Raw genomic sequence first — 15256 nt, forward strand, 5'->3', positions numbered from 1 at the left:
GGTTAATAGATGTATTTTTTCTGAATAAACAGAAGCAGTCTTGGAAAGTGGGCCTATGGGCATATAGAACAATAGAAAGAGAGTTCAAAATTAACATGTCTTTGGCAACAGGGGCCTCACAGTCATCTTTATGTGACTGCTCAAGATTTTAATGTTATGTGAAATAGACCCACCACACAAAATGTTCTAAGTAGAAAGCTACCTTTATCTGTGAGGCTAAAAGAACTACATTGTGCACTCCAGGTTTTTTCCATTCATTTGCTCAAAGATAAGCAGCAAGCTATTACTCTCTTTAGGGGTTGTCTTCAGAGACTATTTCTAGCCACCACTTGTGGGAATGCTTTATGAGATGTCAGCATGTGTGAGTCAAGATAGCATGGTTTGTCATGGGCAGATAGGCCATATTCTGCTATAAACTGATGGCTTTGTCTTTTATCACTGTCACAGGCTTATTTAACAAGCTGTGACTCTGTGGTTCCTCACAAAGAAAACTGTCATCCCCAGACACGTGGCCTGAACATCCTTTCATCTTCCATGCCGGTAGGATCTGTCATGTGACATCAAGCAGACCAACAACTCCAGATGGACCATGCAGGCTGCAGCCTTGTAATGAGGAAGGTTTGCACTGGCACATACCCAGGGTTTGCACCTTTGATTAGATTACATGGATGAGAAAAACATATGTAAGCTTTTAAGCAGGGTACACTGATAATATGTCATAAATACCACTTGAAAGGAAATAGTACAACCAGTAGTGTTTAGGTGATAATTATTTATCATGGTGTTATTCTGAGTAACTGATAAATCAATTAAGATTGATTTCCTCTACCATCCCTCCATTTTAACAAACTCTTCTCATTGCTAGGTATTAATAACATTTAAAATTCTAAAGAAACTTCATAGCTTTAATTATAAATAGTCCTTCAAAATTGTTGACAGTTGGTTAAACTTTCTTTCTGCATGTATGTAGCAACTGTGCAGCAATTCTGTACATACGGACTCTTCTACTCATAATATCAATTAAGAAATGACAAATCCAGAGACCTCAACAGAAGATTCTTTAAAATTTCTAAGAGAGCTCTGTGGCTGAGAGTGGAGGGCGATGTTTAGTTACAGCATTCTCACTGAAGCTTGCAGGACATATATTTTTGACTGTGAAAACTGGGCCCATCCTGCTGAGTTCAGCACATCGCCTAACCCTGGGACACAGTATTCTGCTGTAGCCGTGACTTGGCAGATCAGATTAAACTACTTTGGGAACATTAAAGTATAAATATTTCATTTGTGCCCTCCTGGGATTGAATTTAAGCTAAAACATTTGAAAGTCTCAGTTGTTTGGTCTCACTGATGATTTCTGCCTTTTAATTCTCTTTAAATGTCCACATTTTGCAAAGTTATCTTTTCAGGAGTTTAGCTTTATCTTTTTGTTGCTGTTGTTTTCTGGATAAATCCAAAGATGGGTAAAGCTGGAATGTTGCCTGAAACAATTTAAAACTAAAGGATAAGGAATCCATTTCTCAAATGTCTCTTATGAAGGGGCAAGATTGTTAAACTGGATGAGAAAATTTTTAGAAAGTGAGAATGTAGATAATGATCACTTATACAGAGGGTCAACTCAGGACCACCATAACCATGCATACTGGATGTTGTGCAAAAGTTCCAGCTGGGGTTGTGACTGGGGACTCAAATCTAGCCAGAGTTCAGCTCACCTAGCACCATGCCCATGGGGTTCATCTGCCTAAAGGGGGAGTCTTTTCTTAATTACCCAGAGTGAGTACTTTTTTTCCATCTGCACAAAGAGACCAGATAGTCTAGCAGTGGCCTTGGATAAACTAAATACAAGCATTTACCAAAAAAATACCTGCTTACAAAGAAGGATTATTCTAAAGGTCTCCAGGACTTTGGAAGCAAGAGCATCCAGAATTTGATAGAAAGCCAATTGTGTATATTACTTTAAATATTTAAATAATATAATTAGACTTTCTGAATTTCTGTTTAGAATTTTAAGTTTTCCTGGTCGATTTATATAGTGGCTAAGACTAGGTTTGATCATTCTTGGAATTCCCCTACTTTAAATGCACAGGAAATACCCTATGTAAGCAATACTAATATTTATTATAATTAATAAATAAATTTATTTAATTAGTACATTATAATTTAGCCTAATAGAAGGGATGCAATTACCCTTGGTCGTAATTATGTTTCAGGTTCCGCATTCCCTGCCTTTGTCAAGTTTGACATTCAATTCTGGGATTTTTCAACTATGATGGTGAATACATCCTTACTACTTAACACAGGGTATATATAGAGAAGAACACTTTGTGAGAATTTACCGTTATAATCTAGACTAGGTTGATGGCCTCTTTGCTATCTTGGGCAAGTAATTTAAGTCTTCTTTTCCAGATTAGGTAACAACAGATGGGGCACTGGAGTATTTTCTCCAGAGGGTGGAGTGCACTCAACAGTTATGCATACAGTAGAAACACTGTTTTTTTAATAATTTGTATGTAAAAGTCAAATTTGCAACAGTTAGATTAAAGAAAGGGTCCAGATTAAAAGCTATTTGTTAAATACAATATATTATCTAAAATTTTAAAATATGAGAAGAGAAGAGCTTAATTATATATGGTATGGTATCTTGATTACCCTGTGGTCTTAAAGAAGAAATCACATAGACTTAAAAGGAAAAGCTGAAGAGTCCATATATACACAGAACTCCTTTATTTAATTGCCATATGTAATTAATTACATGGTCAACTGAAGTCAGTTAAATCAATGAAAACCAAAAAAACAAAACAAAACAAAAATCCAACTGGTTCATTTATTTAATTGAACAAAACAAAATCTTTAGATTTAAAGTGAACAGCAAATGTCAAAGATTAAGTTTTTCACATTGAGAAGCCCTTGTATATTCAAGATCACCTAGTAAAATGTGAGCCAAAGTGAGCCACACAGATCTATTTCATTAGAAATTGTTAATGATCTATCTCATTCAATAGCTGTTAAAAACGAACATTCACACCAGGTGTAAATTGCTTTTACTTTGGTTTACTAGCAGATTATAAAAAAATCGTGTAAATGATATGTAAGATAAAGATGAACAGGAGCATGCAGGTGTAGCTCCCCAATGGGATCTAGGATTCCCTAGTTCCTCACAAAGATGACTTCCACTTTTGGTGGTCAGCATAGTTTATGAAGAATGAGGTTCCTGGCAAATCACGACACCTACTAGCTCAGTGCCTTTTGTAATATTAGGCTGGATGAGGGCCATGTCAGTACTCAAAAGTGTACCTACTACATATAAGGCAATTCCTTTCTGTCCTTCGTGTTTTACTTCTTACAGTGTCACTGATCCAATGGCAGTTCTGGCTGTGAGCTCCCACCAAGGGCCTGCCATAAATTAGATGCCCCCCAAATTCTTGTTGAATTGACTCATCAGAGTTTAGGCTATCCACAAGAGGCATCTCTGTGGGATAAGCCTAATCTGCCAGACTCCCATGGTTATAGCAACCCTCGATGCTTTGGCTACTCTAATAGGAAGGAAAAAACTTGAAAATAACAAATGAACTGCTTTATTGCAATATAGTGTAATTTCCTTACTTCTCTTTTGCTTCACATAGTCCATCTCAAGAATATAGCTAAAAGATCATTACCCTGTTCATACACATCAGGCTCAGAAATAGAAGTACTACTTTATATTCCTTGAAATTATATGACATATTAGATTCATTTCCAGAGAGGAAGTTGTGACACGTTTGGTGGCCAGTTTTTCATTTTCCTCCCTGAATTCAAGTCATTAGAAAGTGAATTAGATTAAAGAAAAAAATTGCTAGAAAACTATCTTGGACACCTTTTATGAATACTAGATATTCCCAGTTGGAGATGTCCCTGTCGGGGGAGATGTCCAATAGCATTGTTTGTAAGGTGTGTATTTGTGTTTTACTGGAAGATTAGGCAAGAATTAGCAGGTTACCGGTGTAAATCTATTATATTGATGACATTAAGAACAAAATAAAATTTTAATATGTATATATTTTTCATATAGCCAGCAAGTTCTCCAGACATTTTACAGGACATTGTTTTTTAATTAAAATAGCCACATCACTAAAACTAAATCTTACTTATAATTACTGACTTAAACTAAAACCCCTGGCATATTAATATCACAGGAGCACATACTTCTGTGAAATAACATGACTCAAAGAAATTTAAATGCCAGCTAACCTCTCCGAATCCCAGAGTATGGTCTCTCTATTACCAAAGTCCAGCTGGGAACAGTTCACCAGTATTTCGAGAGAAGTTCAGTCACACAAATGGCACGGGTTTGTTTTCAAACGTTAGACAATTTGGAGAGGATTAAGTGATATTTTCCATTGAGTTTAGAGTTTACTTAGTAAGTTATGAAAATTGGGAATTTGGTCTCACCAAGAGACATAAAAGGAAAAAAATTCAACCTTGGTCTGTTTTTTGGGTGTTTTTCCTCTCACATTTTCATGATCAAGTGAAGGTTTCTGGTTCCCATTTCAAATTACCCAAGCTTACGTCTAGTGTAAAAGGCATAATAGCAGCTCTGTGCATGAAGTAGCTTTGTAAAAGTTGTGATGCTTGACCACATTAGTTTTGCTACCACAGCACAATAGATTTTGAATATTTCATAGTTATTCTTGAATGACTCATTTCGCTGGCATCTGTCTCAGAACAGTGAGCGTTTTGTGTTCACCTTGTCTGTGTTTTCTAAATGCACACCTCTTTTCTTTTTCCTTGAGGGATATTAGAAATACAAAAATGAGTAATTAGCCTCCCTCTCTGTTTTGTGTCAGGTAGGAAGCTTGAATATTACATTCTATTTGTAAAGACCCTTAATGAGAACATTAACAACAACAATTTATAAAGCACTGCACTCAGAATCTGGCATTCAGTACTTCCCAATAAACAAAAAGGAATATATGCACACATACAGTCAGCCGTGAGTGAACATATACACATGGACACACATACATACACTAAACCAGGAACACTGAGCAGTAAAAGGCAAGAAATGGTGGGGAGAAGGGTGTGTGAGCATGGGGTGGGGATGAGGAGAAGAGAGAGTCAGAACAGATTTAAATTGCAAAGAATACTATTCATATAGTAAGAGGGAATTTGCCTGCCTGTGTTGCTTGGAAAGATATGCCAGTTAATAGTGTTCTATATCAGGGTTATACTAACCACTTTACATTGATTATTTCCAATGTACATAACTGGGCTTAAATTAGTCAATTTCCTGAGTTCTTCCTTCAAAAGGGTTGTAACATCCCTACTCAGTAAAACACATGTAGGGATAAGTTTGCTAGGCTAGGAAGCAAAGCCTCAAATTCTTGTCTCAGATTGGTCACTGCCTATGTGACCTTAAATAAACTCTTTCACCAAATTGTGTTTTGTTTCCTTCTTTATCAAGCAGGGAAGAAATATTGGGAGATACAAATCATGGGAAAAATACTTTAAAATAAATAGAACATAGTAAAAAGTACAAATTGCAAATATATATATAATTGCAAATATGTAATTATATATTATGTATTTTAGTTATGTTTATATATAATTGCATAATTATGTTTAATTATGTTTATATATAATTATTTATATATAATTATAAACATAATTTAAAATATATAACATATAATTGTATATACATACAGAATGTATAGAAGTCTAAATATCTAAGTTAAAAATTTCATCATGTCTTTGTGTATATTTGTGTGTGTGTGTTTGTGTGTGTGTATGAGATAGCTGAAGTAGGTCTTGGAAATATTTAATATAATCCTAATTAAATGAGAGTAAATTGAATATATTTTGGAAAATATATATTTTTTCCCAAGGAAAACTCACGGGAAAGGCCAAGATCATTCCTATTTATTTTTTTATTAAGTCTATGATATACAGTCTGAGCGAGTTTTCTCACTAATTTCAGAAAAATACAGATAAAATGGCAAAATATTTCATCTTTTGTTTCTTACACAAAATGTCAAAGAAATTGTGGTCCCAGAACAATATCAGAGAAGCAGTTATAAGTTGACTATTAAATAAAAATAATGAGTAGCTGGAATCAGAGAGAACATCAACTGTGAATAATTAATTAAACCACAGGATAAAAACTCTCTTTGAGTCACAAACCTGTGCTTTCTCTAAAGTTTTCCATCTGAGCTGTCACCTATTTTTATAAACAAAGAAGCATATGGGTGAAGTGGAGAATTGTGTGTGTATGTGTGTGTCTATGTTTATACGCGTGTGTGCGTAAGGGCAGCATGACAGTGGCAGTTTACCTGCCATTTAGGAGCAATAATTAGATTATTTGCTTTCTCTCTTACTCTTTTTGAAGTCAATAAAGGCAGATGTAGGGAAAGCTAAAATAGTTTCAAATTATTTTTTGCAGCAGTTTATGATTGAGTTCTAATTCTAAAGTGAATGGTAGTGATGTATAGATATCTAGTAAGTATAAAATACACATTTAATATCTATAAAGATGTGTCTATGACACATTTAATGTCAAAGCACCATTTTTCAGTGATGAAATAAATTACTTCCTAGAGGTAGTTAGGCCTGTGAAAAGTCCCCTGTTTATCAATGGTGATCAAATTTACCATTTGGTACAGGTTTACATAAGCAATAAATATATTATGTTGAATGTGGAAAATATTGGAGAAGGGAAAAAAGAAAGAGGGGTGGAAGGAAGGAGGGAAGGAAGGAAGGAAGGAAAGAACATAAAGAGGTAGGGAGGGAGGAAAAAGAAAAATGAAGGACCATATATTGTACTTTTTAACAAGAATCCTCTGCTAATCTAAAGCTAATTGTAGTAAGTAAACAAATATTTTAAAATCAGTTCAGAGACTGATGACCTCAGCAAGAACCTCAGTGATTTTAAATTACACTTTTTGACAAAAATCAATTTACTACAATAAACTAAGTTATCTTGGTATTTTTGCACTTGCTTCTATCAGAGATGAATTTAAGAAAAACAGTGGGTGTCTGCAAAGTGTTAAAACTAATTTTATGCATATTTTAATACAAAGTTTTCTACCTCTTCATTACTCACTCTTCATGAGAATGAAGACCCTTACAGCATTGCAAGAACATGTATTGGCAAGGAAATCTCAAATTGTTTTGCTTCTTGAGATAGGAAAATGAACAAAGATATTTTTACAACAGTCTGGACATTTTTGAGAAATCTACGCAAAGAAAAATGTTCCAGTTAAACAGACCAGCTCAATTCTGTAGCAACATTGTTGGTCCATCAAGTTTTTCATTACATCTAAGAGCTACCACATCCTTTGGGAAAGAACCCCATATCTGTATCTTTTGACATATTTAATTTTGGTTTTACATTCTAAGGCATTCACAATTATTTCTGTAATTATAATATTTTATTTATGGTTTCAATATGATGAGAAGATAGAATTAGTTTGCTGAACCAAATAATTTCTGAAGAATAATTTCATCTTACATGAATAGCTGTTTCATGAAGCTACTGAGATATAAAGAGAATATTTAATAGTCTACTTTCTGTCATAATTAATTTACCCACTTAACGAATGTTAGTTTTCAAATATCAAGAATAGTGCCCCTCAAATTTGCTCTAGGTTCTAGAGCTCCATGAAGCCACCCAAGAATGGGATATGTGCCCTAAAGGCAAAGAATTCACCGTCTCTAACTACAGTATCCTATCTACCCTGGCTGCTGGTATTCTGGTTGCGTTTTATTCTTCTTCTTCCACTTCTGATTTGTCTCTCTTTAAGTCGGGGCTGCCAGAAGAGACAGGTGGTGCGTGAAGGTTACTTAAAACAGTGCCAATTTTAGCTGTATAGCAAACGTGGGTCAAATCAAGTGGAAAGTGATACTAAAGTAGGAGAGAAGTAAGGGAGTTAGACATGGCCATGGTCTTTTTCCATGCTTTGGGTGCATTTTAGCATTTTCTTTTGCTCTGCCCAGATAGACTATAGGGACTTCTACAATTTAGGTTAACAAATTGTATAATCAATATATTCTGTGCAAGGCCCTGCAGTACAGCCTCTCATTCAGTATTCATAACACTCCCACGCAGTACCTATTATTACACACATTTTACAGATGAGGTGTCTGAGGCTTAGAGGTTTAGAGTAGTGAAGTGACCCAACCGAGGTTGCATATAACTAAGAAGTGACAAAGTTTAAATATAAATATATCAGTGGTAGATCAGTTGTTCTTAACTAGGGGCAATTTTGCCTTCCAAGGGCATCTGCTGGTGTCTGGAGACAATTTTTATTTTCCCAACTGGGATGGGGCACTTCTGACGTCTGGTATCTAGAGGCCAGGGATACTGCTAAACATCTTGCAATACACAGGACAGCCCCCACACCCACAGCAAATAAATTACCCAGCTAAAAATGCCAACAGGGCTGAGCCTGAAAATCTCTGAAATAGAGGTTTTCAAATTTGAGGCTCAGTGTTCCTATCACATTAGTGTTTTCCCTTTCAAAGCAATCACATGGAACACAGTTCCTGAATACTGTATTGGATATATTAAGAGGGATGGTCTGATCCAGGATACCAGCGGGAAAGTATACAATGGAGAACTATGATGTCATTGTTTATGTAACATATTTATTAAGTCCCCAGACAGCTGTTAGGGTTCAGCCCTTTCAAGTGAGATGAGAACCATGTACATATGTATACATATATATATATATATATATATATAGATAGATAGATGATAAGATAGATAGATAGATAGATAGATAGATAGATAGACAGATAGATAGATATGTATATACACATGTTTGTGTGTAGATATGGATATACAGAAAATAAGTAATTATATAGGTAGCATATGTTGAGGGTAAGTGTGGAGTAGGTAATAACCAATAAATGCTAAGAATTAGAGAGTGCTTGCTATGTGCCAAGTGTACTTATGAGGTACATACTATTATCATCTCCAATTTACAATGAAGAAACCGACCTTCAAAAAACTTAAGTCACTTTCCCCCAAATCACATGTTAAGTTCTAGAGCTGCTAGAAACCCAGTCGCCTGGCTCCTGAGTCCAGCCATAATACACCTCTACTGCTACAGACTGCAACCAGAATTCATAGGAAAGGCACTTCTGTGAGAAGGCTACATTGACTCAAGGTGGGCTTGTAGGAGGGGAGATGGTAATAAATTTAGAGGAGTAGGAAGGCAGGTCAGATAACCGAGAAAGGCCAGGAGATAGAAAGATGTCTACTGCATTTGGGAGACACTGACTAGAGTGGAGGTTCCACAGGACACAATGGGAGACATAACTGCAGAGGGTTCAAGAGCGCGCAGTATATGCTCAGCAGGTAACCTTGGCCCTGTGTCAATGAAAAGTAAAAGTGGAATCTACTTCATCTCATTTCACCATAGAACTTCACCTCAGAACTTCAATATATTTTCCCATTTTTCCTTCCTCTTTAACAAGGCTGATCCCTCTGTGTGTGCTCTGGACAGTGATTCTCACAGTTAAGTGTGATCAGGAATCAGGTAAAGAGAGTTATTACACAAATTCTGGGCCCTCACTGGCAGAGATTCTGATGCAGTAGGCTTCAGGGATGGCCTGAGAATTTGCATTTCTGTCAGTCTCCCAGGTGATGCTGACACTGCCATCAGTAAACCACACTTTGCATCCTCCTACCCCTTCTAAAATCTTGTTCTAGCAACAATCCTTCTGGCATAGAATATAGACTCCATGAGATGAGACACTATGTTGAATTCATTGCTGCATATTCAGAACTTAGCATCATGTTAGGTAGAAAAAAAATATATAGTTAAATGTATATATGTGTCAAAATAATTTATTATCCTTTTTTCCCTTGAGTATCTTTCCCTACTGCCTGCAAATATGTTTGGGAATCCCTGTCCAAACAAAAGTTCTCCCTTGATATATTATACCATCTTAAGCACCTGGACTAAATCATGTTAAGGTCAAGTTTCTTTTGCCAGAAAAAGAGCTAAAAAATATATGGTTTTTAGAACTTCTGGATTTTGGAATTGCAACAATCTATGGACCTGTAGGGCATAGTGGCTCCACCATTCAGTAACTGTGTATATTGGGCAATTTTTTTCAACCTCTCTATGCTTTTGTTTCCTCATCTACAACGAGGATAATATTAACTACATATCTCATAGGGTTATCAAAAGAAAAAATGTTGTTATATATGACAGTGCTTGATACAGAATTAATGTCCACCATAGAATATATTCTATGCAAGAGCAAGCTACTGAACTATTTACTTTAATTTCTAATATTAATAAGGCCCCAAGAGGTAAGTAACAAATGACAGAAATACCTGCCCAGAAAGTTGTAGTCCTAGGGAAAAAAGAAACTGTAGCCTGAGGAGTCACCCACATCCTTGTATAATTGCAACTATGACGTAAGGATGTTATTTGTCAAGAATCAATTGCTGCAGTACCAGGGAGAGAAACTCCGGCAATCAGGAAGTCACAGGGAAAACCAAGAGCATAAAGTGTTTCCAAACACTGATGTGATAAACAGTGACAAAGAATGTAAAAAAGAAAAGTATAATCACAGGATAGTAAAACAAAGTATAGGATCATGGTACCAAAGTTAAGGACAAGAAAAGAAATTAATTTTAAAAATATATTAAAAAGGCTTCCAATTGACAAAGTGTGCTTTACTGTTATAAGGCTTCTAAAGTTTGCCCTTTCAGAATCACATCTTTATGAAGGTTCTCCTCTATGGCACTCGTATGCTCATGAATCATTTCAGTGATTCTTATGAACAACAAATTTGTTGTTATCATTATCCCCAGTTTTACATATGAGGAACTGAGGATTAGAGGTTAAATAAAATAACTAATAATTTGTGGGGCTAAAATTCAAACTCAAGTGTAGCCAGTTTACCTCTAGATATTCGACTACTTCGTGTGATAAAGGAAAACAAAGATATTCTAGGAGTGGGACTACACGGCGGGGATGATGATTTTATATTTGCACTTCTTCCTCTTCTTGGAGAAACTTCTAAAAGACTAATCTACACCTGATGACATTTTTTCTTGCCCATATTTAATGTACAGTCTCCTCCATTCTAGCTTCCCCTCACAGAACACCTCTGAATGCCTCTTGATTATGTAAAAAAGGTTCTCTACGTGTCCATCTCCACTGGATACTATGCTTCCTACATCTTATTTAACCTTTCCATAGCAATCAACCTAGTTCATAATTTTTTTCTCTCTCAGAAAACAGTTTCTTCCACTGTGGTTGCAATGCCATAGTGTTCCTCTTACTTTTCTAATTGTGCCTTCTCATCTCCATTTATTGCATCATCTCCTCTAAACAAGCTTTAAATGCTGGAGCTCCTTAGGGCAAAGTTCTGGGATGCCTTTCATTCTTGCTCTTCACTTATTCCCCGGAGACAATGTTACCCACTGCCATGGCTACAAATACTACGCATTAACGTTGAACAGATTTCTTTCTCTAGCCTCCATTTCCAATGGCCTATCAGATACCTCCATTCAGATGTCTCATAAACCCCTTGAACTTCACATGTCCGAGATGGAACTCACCATCTTCCTCTCAAATCTCCTATTTCTGTTTTGCCCACGTACTCCAAATCATCTTCTCTTCACCACTGCAATGATGTTCTAACTGGACTCTTTGTTTTTGTGATATTATTTCACTGTAGACTCACTTTCAAATGTAGAAATGTAACAGGCTTTATGAATGAAAACACAAACAAAATGAAGTGAAATAAAAGAAAATTAAAGGAAAGGGGCACCTGGGTGGCTCAGTCAGTTAAGCACCTGATTCTTGGTTTCGGTTCAGGTCATGATTTCATGCTTTGTGAGTTTGAGCCCCACTTCAGGCTCTGCACTGCCGGCAGGGAGCCTGCCTTGGATTCTCTCTCCCTCTCTCTCTGCCCCCACTCGTGCTGTCTCTGTCTCTCTCAAAATAAATAAACTTAAAAACAATTTTAAAAAGAAGAGTATTAAAGGAAAGGAAAATAAAGAAAAGAAAAGGAAAGAAATGGAGAAGAAAAAAGGAAAAAAAACACTTCACTATTCTTAATAACCATCCTCTTGGCCTCCCCCTTCCAACCACAACAAAGACATTTCTATGGCATAAAGGGCCAGAGGTAATGTTTCTGAATCTACCTGTATTCTATAAACTTTAAATGAAAAATTTACCTAATCATATTTTTTCCATTCTTTCCATCAACAAATATTTACTGATGAAACATCATATGCATAATCTTGCATTAGATTCTAAGGAACAATGGGGGACATGACATACTCGTCACTCTCATGAAGCTTGGAATTCTGGAGGAAGAAACATCCAACAAACAAGTAAAATAATACATAGAATTCTGTACATTGCTATAAGGAAACAATAGGGTACTACGAAAAAGTGAGAGAAGATTGTTGGTTGTTCTATAATGGTAAGAAAAGATACTTCCAAGGAGATGAATCTTATATAAGAGAAGAATATTCCAGAAAGTGGGACTATTATGTGTAAAGATCCTGATATGGGAAAAATGGAATCTATTTGTGAACTGAAGATAACCAATATCATTAGTAAGTTAGCTCAGTGTGGTAGATAGGCAGAGTGTATCTCTATGCTTCTTGACTCTAGACTCAATTATGTGAATTTTTTTAATCAATGGAATATGAATGAAATTAGTATTGCGCCAATTCTGAATGTAGTCCTTACAAAGCCAAACACTTTGGCTTTCCCTGTTGCACCTCTGTCATTTCAAGAAAAGAACATGCTTCTTCTAGCCTGCTAGTCCAGAAAGATGAGAGACACATAAAGCAGAACCACAGGGTTGATTGCTGACTTTCAATTTTAAAGCTGTCCAGGTGATTTTATCTAGTCCATCCAACCTCCAGTTTATGGATGCCTGAATAAGCCCAGCCAAGATCAGTGGAGCCATTTCAGCCAACCTACAGACATGTAAGAAACAAATTCTTAATATTGTATGCCACTGAAATTTTCTACTTGTTTTTTATACAGCAGTAGCTGAATACTATAGTTGGCAAGATAGGTAAGACAAAATTAGGATTCATAGAATATTGTAACATGTTTTGATGAGTCAATTATGGATATCAAGTTATGGTGGCAAGGGAGGTAAAAAAGGAGAAAAATAAAACAGTCAAATATGGCATCATGAAGACAGAAAAGTCACAAAGGGAGAGTGCTTAACTATGGAAACCTAAGTCCACTGTGTGAAATAAGAACAAATAAATGTCCATAGGATTTGGTAAACATTTGCAACCTGTACAAAGGTAATTAAATTGAATGGTAGAAGGAAAACTCAGAATGGGTTGGGATGAAGAATAAGTGGGAGATGAAGTCAAGACTTTATTTACAAACAACTCTTTTCTCAAGAAATATATTTGCTCTGGGGCGCCTGAGTTGCTCAGTTGGTTGGGCAACCAACTTTGGCTCGGGTCATGATCTCATGGTTTGTGGGTTCGGCCCCTGTGTTGGGATCTGCGCTGACAGCTCAGAGAATGGAGCCTGCTTCAGATTCTGTGTCTCCCCCTCTCTCTGCCCCTCCCCTGCTCATGCTCTATGTCTCTCTGTCTCTCAATAATAAATAAACGTTAAAAAATTTAAAAAAAAAGAAATATATTTGTTTTCAGTTTTGAATAAGAAAAATCTTTCCTTCAACACCCAATAGAGTAGTTACATTGTAGCCATGTTACTTAAATTTAACTTCAACGAAAAAAAAAATTTAACTTCAACGGTATTTCTTAGGGAGTCAGTGTTTTTTTAAGGAGAGTATTATATTTCACTGGCAAACAAAAGATTTTAAATTACTAATTTGTTATTCAAAGCATGTAATGTTAAAAATTGTATATTTTGTATATATATTTATTTATAAATAATAAATTAAATATATACACATGTTAGTATTACTAATTCAACACTGAAGAATGCTGGATATACCTTACTACCTACGTATTTTAAATCAAGTGTCTATTTTGATGATTTTTACTCTAATGGAAGAAAGAGAAATTTTGTCTCTGGGAAAAAAGCAACAAAAGAGAAATATTTTCACAGACGGTTGAAACAATATATGGAGGAAACAGTAAACAGTGAAGAACCCTGTAGACAGATGTGGAGATTAGTTTCAAGCCACAAGATAGGAGTAGTTTGAACACAGAGTGGCAAAGACTCTTTATTAAAAACACAGAAAACCATACAGACTGCTTCATCAAAGCAGACAACCACAAATTTAAGATAAGAAGGACCTGCATTCTGTATCTAACAGGCCATTAGAGTATAGTGTATTCACACTGAAAAACTAACAGAACAAATATGTCTTGTTTTTTTTTTTACCAGGTAATACTTCCCACAAACTTCCAAGAATAAGATTGGATACGTTTACATATATTTTTGATGTGGGAAAACATACATTAAGGTCTCAAAGCACAGTCAGTCGGTGACATTTCTTGCTTTAAAGCACAAAACCTTTATATGTCTGCCGAATCTACAAATCTTTTTAGCATGGCACCTCTTCAGTTTGGTAATTATTTTGTCAGTCTGAATGCTGAAAAGGTAGATTTTTTTTTAACCCTGGAAATTATACATAATCCCATAACTTACACCTGGTGGTTGCAAGATGTGTTAATAATTTTAAAAAAGAAAATAATCAAATCCCTGCAATGCAGCCACCTAAAATACCATCTACTCTAGCAGCCAGGATGCATGAGCACCAGAGGGAGTGAGAGGATACACCTACAGGTGGAGTTAGACTGAAATGCCCTGAGCAGAGTAATTACTCTGGATCCTTTCAAATTGATATTCTTTACATATTTGTTCAATATTTATTTAGGGAGATAAGGATGAGAACTTCTGAGAAGTGATTTGTTTGTTTGTTTCCACTTGAGGGACAATGCTGTGAATGTGAAACTAATTTCAAATTCATGATCTTTATGGAGAGATCAGAGATAACAGACATTTTCTTTTTTTCTTTTGGAGGCAACTATGGATTTGCACGGTCTGGATCTCCCTCCAGAAAAATCTGCTGCAGAGAGCATAGTTGATTGAGTTTCCAGAACACCTGTGTTCCTCCTAGCAGCCACACCAACGCCATGCTTTCCCTAGGCTGCTGCCAGCAATAATGAAGAGTGGTGGCCTACTAGAGCCAGCTCATTTCTGTCTGACATTGAACTCCTTCAAGGAAAGGTTTTCTGAAGACTCTTCATGATCCTAGCCTAGATCTTCAATTACACTTCAATCTGAAGCTTTTCCTATCAAAT

At 35.9% G+C, this 15256-nt stretch overlaps 1 protein-coding gene and 1 long non-coding RNA gene across 2 annotated transcripts in view; one reads left to right on the forward strand and one right to left on the reverse strand.

The window, feature by feature from the left end:
- Positions 1–15256, reverse strand: part of KCNH7 (potassium voltage-gated channel subfamily H member 7) — a 646875-nt gene that overhangs the window by 594055 nt on the left and 37564 nt on the right. The gene's annotated exons all lie outside the window — the stretch shown is intronic.
- LOC109502711 lies at positions 12649–15240 on the forward strand. Its single transcript, XR_002161502.2, has 2 exons — positions 12649–12941; positions 14976–15240. It is a non-coding gene; the product is annotated as an uncharacterized LOC109502711 (long non-coding RNA).

The sequence above is a fragment of the Felis catus genome, chromosome C1 (genome assembly GCF_018350175.1).
Source record: "Felis catus isolate Fca126 chromosome C1, F.catus_Fca126_mat1.0, whole genome shotgun sequence".
NCBI lineage: Eukaryota > Metazoa > Chordata > Mammalia > Carnivora > Felidae > Felis > Felis catus.